Source organism: Pteropus vampyrus, unplaced genomic scaffold, assembly GCF_000151845.1.
Source record: "Pteropus vampyrus isolate Shadow unplaced genomic scaffold, Pvam_2.0 Scaffold281, whole genome shotgun sequence".
NCBI lineage: Eukaryota > Metazoa > Chordata > Mammalia > Chiroptera > Pteropodidae > Pteropus > Pteropus vampyrus.
In genome coordinates, this window is record NW_011889062.1 from 223,913 (window position 1) to 230,916 (window position 7,004).

The 7,004-nt window shown below is 30.6% G+C and overlaps 1 pseudogene; it reads right to left on the reverse strand.

Annotated features, from left to right (window-relative positions):
- Positions 1-4,543: 4,543 nt before the first annotated feature.
- LOC111729796 lies at positions 4,544-4,662 on the reverse strand (annotated as a pseudogene).
- Between the last annotated feature and the right edge of the window lie 2,342 nt (positions 4,663-7,004).

The window sequence follows — 7,004 nt, forward strand, 5'->3', positions numbered from 1 at the left end:
AATAATTCTTCTATGTTTAAGCCACTATCTCAATAGTTTTTGTTTTGCTTAAAAAATTTTAATGTGTAAAATATTTGCATTATCTTAAGGTCAATATCATACAAGAGACATTCAGAGAGTCCAGCCTCCAAAATAGCTCCTCTAGATTATTTCCTCCATCCCCTTAATTACTTTTATTAATGTTCATCTTTCAACAGACTTATTTATTTAAACTTATAAACAAAATATATATGTGCATTCCATTGATTTTTTTATTAAAAGATATTATACTATTCACATTTTTTTGAATAGTATATCCTGGAAATCAACTCAAAGCATTACTTAGAGACTGTCCTTTTTAAAGCTAGTAGCATGGTGTGTATGTACAATAATTTTTTATAAATACCACTACTGATGAACATTTGATTTCTTTCTAGTCTATTGCTATCTTTAATAGCATAGTAATAGACGTTAGCCTTTGGCCATTTTGAATTTTCACAGTGTATCTTTGGAATAAATTCCTACAGGTAGAACTGCTAATTAAAAGGTAAATACAGCTGTAATTTTGTTAGATACAGCCCAATTCACCTCCCTAGGAGGATGTAACATTTTGTATTGCCACAAATACCGTAGAAGCTTACTTGTTTCCTATTAGCCCATCAAGCAAGTATTTTGTCAAATGTCAAATGTCTCAGTGGGTGAGATGTGGTATTTCATGTAATATTAATTTATATTTCTCCTAATTATAAATGAGAACAGAATCTGAAAACTGATTCTATGTCTTATCAAATTTTGTTAAGTAGTGTTCTTTTTCCTATCATTTTAGAAGTTTTTAAATATATTCAGCATGTTAACTGTGTGATATCATTACAACTTTCCCTAAATATTCCATTTGTTTTTTTTACCTTTATCTGATCGTACTTTTATATGTAATTTAAAAAAAATTTCTATTGAGTCATGTGTGTTATTCTTTTGTATTATTGCTCCTGAACTTGTGCCTTATTGCCTTATTTAGAAACATTTCCTCACAGATATTTTGAAGAGAAATTGCCCTAATTTTTCTGGTGATCATAAATTTTTCCTTTTATTTGCAAATCTCTAATCCACCTATAAATTATTTTCTTATATATAGCATCTGAACAAGGTCAAATTTTAATTTTTTCTATACATTATCCAATTACCTAACACTTTTTCTCAAAGCAACCTTCATTTCCCATTATTTATTTGCTACCTTTTCATACACAAAATGTATAATGTACTTTAATGTCTTTTAGACTTTTTTATTTCTTCCCATTTGATCTATTAATGTACACAATTTGATTAAACGGACTTTAGAAATATTTTATTATCTGTTATATTCATCGTTACTCAAGAACAGCATAGGCTTTTTCATGATTTCAAGTCTAGTTTTGTATCTTTGATGAGTGTTTGTAGTTTTTCCCCATATATATTATAGGCATTTCTTGTTAAGTTTGTCATGCATAAATATTTTTAAGTGCTCTTTGACAGAATCTAATTTAACAGCCCAGGTAGACATCCACTCACCCACTAGTCTACAGTGTTTCTACTGTGTTTGTGCTTAATGTTGAGGTACTTAATAATTATTAAAGTCCATTGTGAGTTAAAAGTGTAAAATCAGTGGAATTGTTAAAATGAAAACATAAAACAGTATAAAATTTATTTAATAAAGCAAAAAATTGAGTGATTCATGAAATGAGACTTTTGCTTTTGGCAACATGATGAACTACGAGTTCAGAAAACAATGAAAAATCTGATAGTGCTCACTGGATTATGAACACTGTTAAGGCAGACTTGGGTCCTATCCATTTGTACAGTAATTGGCACAAAGAACCATTCAATAAATTTTTAAAAATTAGTTGCACAAATATGCAGATGTTATGCCTATCTGACCAACATTAAATATTAAGAAAGAAGGAAAATTGATTGAGGAAGTTGAGGAGGAAGAGACAAAATTTTTGAATGTATAACTATAAAAAAATGTCTAAAATTCCTGGACCTATAAACTCTATGGTGATTAAATAAAAGGCTAGAATAGAAACACCAAGCATTATAAAAATGATATAAAATATTTGTTATAAGCCAAGGATGGTTCTATATCATGTGTGAAATTAAAAAGAGAAGAGTTTGACCTTTCCATTGATCATAAAATTCTTGTTTCTATAATATAAAAAAATCATATGGCAATGTGTTTCAGTCCTACCTTCCTACATCACTGCTGTATTCTCCTATAATTAGGCTTAGATGATACTCTAAATAACAGAAAACTGAATCTAATATGGCATTAATTTGACTTAATAAGATTTTTCTTATTACCATATGATACAGCATGAAGAAACAATGATTTAGCAAATAATTATTTACCAACACTTATGCTAAGCTTTGAGGGTCCAAAGATAAATAAAATAAAAATTCCCTATGAAGATGACAATCTAGTGTCAAAGCAGACACATTTTTTTTCCTGTAGATTTATTTTTAATAACATGAAACATTCCTATCCCCCAGCCCCAATAAATTCGCTAAGAGGAAAGCTGTCTTCATTAAAAACATAAATGTTTACATAATTCCTCATTAATGCTTTGCAAATAATGGAGAGAATTAATGGTGTGTTTGTCTGCATATTTCAGTTGTGAATGATAATCACACAAAACAAAGCAAACCAAAATAAACAAAAGCAGCCAGTATGAAAAGTACTGAAGAAATCAGTTCACAGTTTGAGAGCACGAGTTTTCCTTGCAGTCTTTTTATATGTACTATATTTATGGTAAGCACTTGTGATAACGCCAGCAAAATTTTTCCATCTTGCTGCATGCTTAATTTCATCTAACTTGTTTTATGGCAGTGTACTGAAACACAGCGAAAGTCTGTTTAAACCATTTGTCTCTGTTTCTCTTTGCAGAATGCCAACAGATTTGTTTAAACCAAACAAAATGCATAAACAATCACATCTTCTTTAAGCTAACTATACAATAACCTAAATTCCAGATAGTATTTTTATAATATGCTAAAATTTAGCAACTCAAATTCTGATTCTGATGCTATCAACTCCTTTTTTTGTTCTTTTTTTCTCAAGGTGAAGAATGTTTATTTATTATTCTTTAGGTTTCTGCACTGCATATTGTTTTATAAATTATGCTATGCAAAAATCCACTTTATTGAAAATAAACTAATTTCAGCTCAATAGTTAAATGTAGTGTTTTTAATTGTTTTTTTTTTTTAAATATCAGACCTCAAATATGGTCGCTGATATATATTTCAATATTGACAGCACCTATAAAATTCTTCTTGCTTAGGTAGCTAACATCAAATTATTTCTCACAATATGTAGTCAAGTCTAATCCTTTCCATGTGAGATTTGCAGACAAGCAGTAAGAGCATCACTGTATAAGAATCTCAGAATCTCAGACCCTTCTTCACATAACTACTGAATCAGAAACTACATCTTAACAAGATCCTAAGGTGATTACTATGCACATGAAAGTATGAGAATCATGGTTTTAGGAGAACCAGGTGATGAACAAGATATTGTACAAGGAACATTCATTCCTATATTTGCTCTTACTGTTAGTGGATTGGGATGGAAAGGACTGGGTAATTGTTGGTTTTGCTTAAAAGGAAGAGTTCATATAGTCATTATTTGAGCTTAAAAAGACCAGATGTTATATAATTGGTAATCCTATTTTTATGTGAGGAAATATATTGTTTTAGCAATTTAGTATTTTGAGAGAGCAGCTAAATATGTATCTGGATTCATGGTAGAATTATAAAAATATAATATTAGATGTTATAATTTGTTCCAGAGAGCTTTTAAAGGATTTACTATGATATATCAAATATAACATGATAAAATTAAAAGAAAAAGGAGTGTAATACATAGAAGTATAGAGAAAATATGGCTGAAAAAAATCAGTGTCAAATTTAGTTTTAAGATTTTGAAGAAACAAAAGGAAACTGGTTAGTTAAATTTCCTGCAAAGATAAGATCAAAACAAACCATTTGTTAATGAGAAGTATATTATTTTTGTACAAATTGCAGACAAATTTCTCTGCTGTGTAATAAACATTTTCAAATTATTCTTAAAAGAGACACATTCTTAAAAGAAAATGTGATTCATGAGACTGTTTTTTTTTTTTTTTCTTATAATGGCTCTTAATACCAACTGGCAATATCATGTAAAATTACAGTTTGGGTAAACAGTTCTATTAAAGGGCCAGCGAGATCTGAATAAGCAGCTTTTGCTAATCTGACTGCAAGCAATGAATAAATAAATTTCAACTACAGAATGTTTTATGGAAAACAGTTTCTCTGAATATTGTTTGATTATTACTTTTGTTTTTAGTCATCCCAAGCACAGCTGGTGCACGTAAAAGTTTTGTCTGCACACTTACTCAATTTCTGAGAGTTACAGAGAAGGATAAACAATCCTTACAACAAATCTTGTTATACACCCTAAAAGAGATAAGAAATATAAGATATTTATTCTCTACAGTGATCCAAACCACAAAAATCCCAGTAGACATTTAATCATCTATTTTTTTTTTTTTAACACCTACAGCACCTAGTATTCCAAGGTGGTTTCCCATCCAAGTACTAACCAGGTCCGACCCTGCTTAGCTTCTGAGATCAGACGAGATCGGGTGCATTCCGGGTGGCATGGCTATAGACTAATCATCTATTTTTTTAAATTCCTCCCTACCATAGTATAAATTGCAAGATCATGTTCTTCACCTGTAAAGGCAGAATCAGTCTTTTCTAAGCATATAGATAGTTTCATTATATATGCATTTATTTAAAATATTGATTAAAGAGTTCCTGGACATTTAATGAAGCTTGGAATTAAATGGAATACATGTTTTTAACTTTTGCAGTAGTACAAAGAAGAAAGAAAAAAGAAAAAGAAAGAGAAACATTATCTTATTGGTTTATAAAACAAATGTATTTCTTGCCCATATTACCTAGAGCTTCTCATTGGCTGTGTTTCCACTGGAATCCACCAGGATCAATGTGTCTTCTCACCTGGGACTGCTCTTTCAGTTATACTTTACTGGTGGTAGAGGGGACCACACAGTCATATTTAAAGCATCTGCTCTAATGGGGGCGATGCTGTTTTATGCTCCTCTCATTGACATGTAATCTCGTCAAGCCTAAAGTCAATGAGACAGGAACCCACATACCTTTTCTAGGATGAATTGCAAATACAGAAAAAATAATTCTACCTAACTTAACAGAGTAAAATATTTTCTATTCAAAGGAACAATATCTCCTACGAGAAATGCAGCAAGTCTGTCTGGGAGCCAGGTGGCACAGATTTGAAAATCAATCTGTTAAATTGGGAAAGTTATTCAAAGTATCTGAAGCTCAGATTTTCCTCCACAAAGTAAGGATAATATCATTCTTATTATTATTTATGGCAGTAAATCATCGATTTTGTCTCTCTTCTTAACTCTTTATTCAAAAGTGATTAGAAGGTTGAATCTAAATTTATTATTTTAAACTTTTAAGTTTATCATAAATGAAAACAGTGCTTTTCTCAAAGATGGGCCAAATGTAAAGGGACATTTTGTTATTGTTGAAAGTTGGCTAGTGAATGTCAACTTCTCCAATGTAAACTGGTGATTTTTAAAAACTAACGAGAAAGTGTTGGACTCTCATACTTAAAAACATAATTTAAAACTGGCATAATCTCCTTGCTTAAAATTTTTTTTTTAAAGTTTAGAAAATATTTTCTATGTCTTTCACATGTTCAATTTTAGATTTCCTAAAATGGTGACATCCTTATATTTCCTTGTGCCTTACTAGCATATAACAATGGAACTCTTTCCAAAATATTTCTAAAATATTTTCTTTATAATATGCTGGTTATTTTTTGAAAAATAATTTACAATCTCTCTTGTTAAGATGTCACATTTATATTGCAGAGCAGTTACAAATTTTATATTTTGAATGTTATGTTGCAGTCTCATTATATATACTTCACAATCTTGGCTGACCGAGAGCTATTTTTAGGAATAATAGTGTCTGTCTTACTTTTCTCATTGTTTTCTTTCAATTGCATTGTTGATATTTTTTCTAATCCATGTTTTTGTACAGAACTACTTCATGCTACTTTTCTATTCAGAAACATTTAGTTAAAAAATTAGATAATATAATTCATGATTCTAATATATACACGTATATAAATATATAGAGATATCAACATCACATTAGTAAACTTTGTTAACCAATGTAACTATAACAAAAATAAATTTAAAAAAATTTGAGAGCAAAATATAAACTTAGGAATCACTGTAAGCTCCTCTCCTTTGCAGAAATATCACTTAGATATTTACATATCCAGAGGGTTTCTCAGCCATAGTATAAGAAGGGTGCTAGTGTTGCCTCATATCTTAGTTGGTTCAAGCTGCTAAAAAAAATCATAGACTGGGCGGCTTAAAGAAGATATATATTTCTTATAGTCTGGAGACTGGGAAGTCCAAGATTAAGGGACTGGCCAATTCACTTCCCACTGAGGGCCCTCTTGCAGGTGGAGATGGACTCCTACTTGTTGTAACCTCATATGACAGAGAGAGACAGCATCGCTCTCTTTCATCTCTGTTTATGGGCAGTAATCCCATCTATGAGGACTTCAACCTCATGACCTAATCATCTCCAAAAGGCCCCATCCCCAAATACCATCACATTAGCAATTAGATCTTCCACATACATACAGTCCCTAACACCCACCATTAACTATTATTAAAGCTTAATTTTTCATTTTAATTAAACATATACAAGTAGATTGCCTAACTTTATCTTCCTATTTTCTATTATATTATGCTCTTCTAGAGTGCAAACACCCATGTAAGAGTGCAAACATCTAACTACATAGAGGAGACCAGTATATAATATAAATATAAATGCAAAATTCTATTTAAAAAAAAAGAACAAAACAAGGACAGTCAACAGTGGGAAGATGATCTGGAGCCAGCTCCATCACAAGAGCACATTGGTTAAACAGCATAATTTAA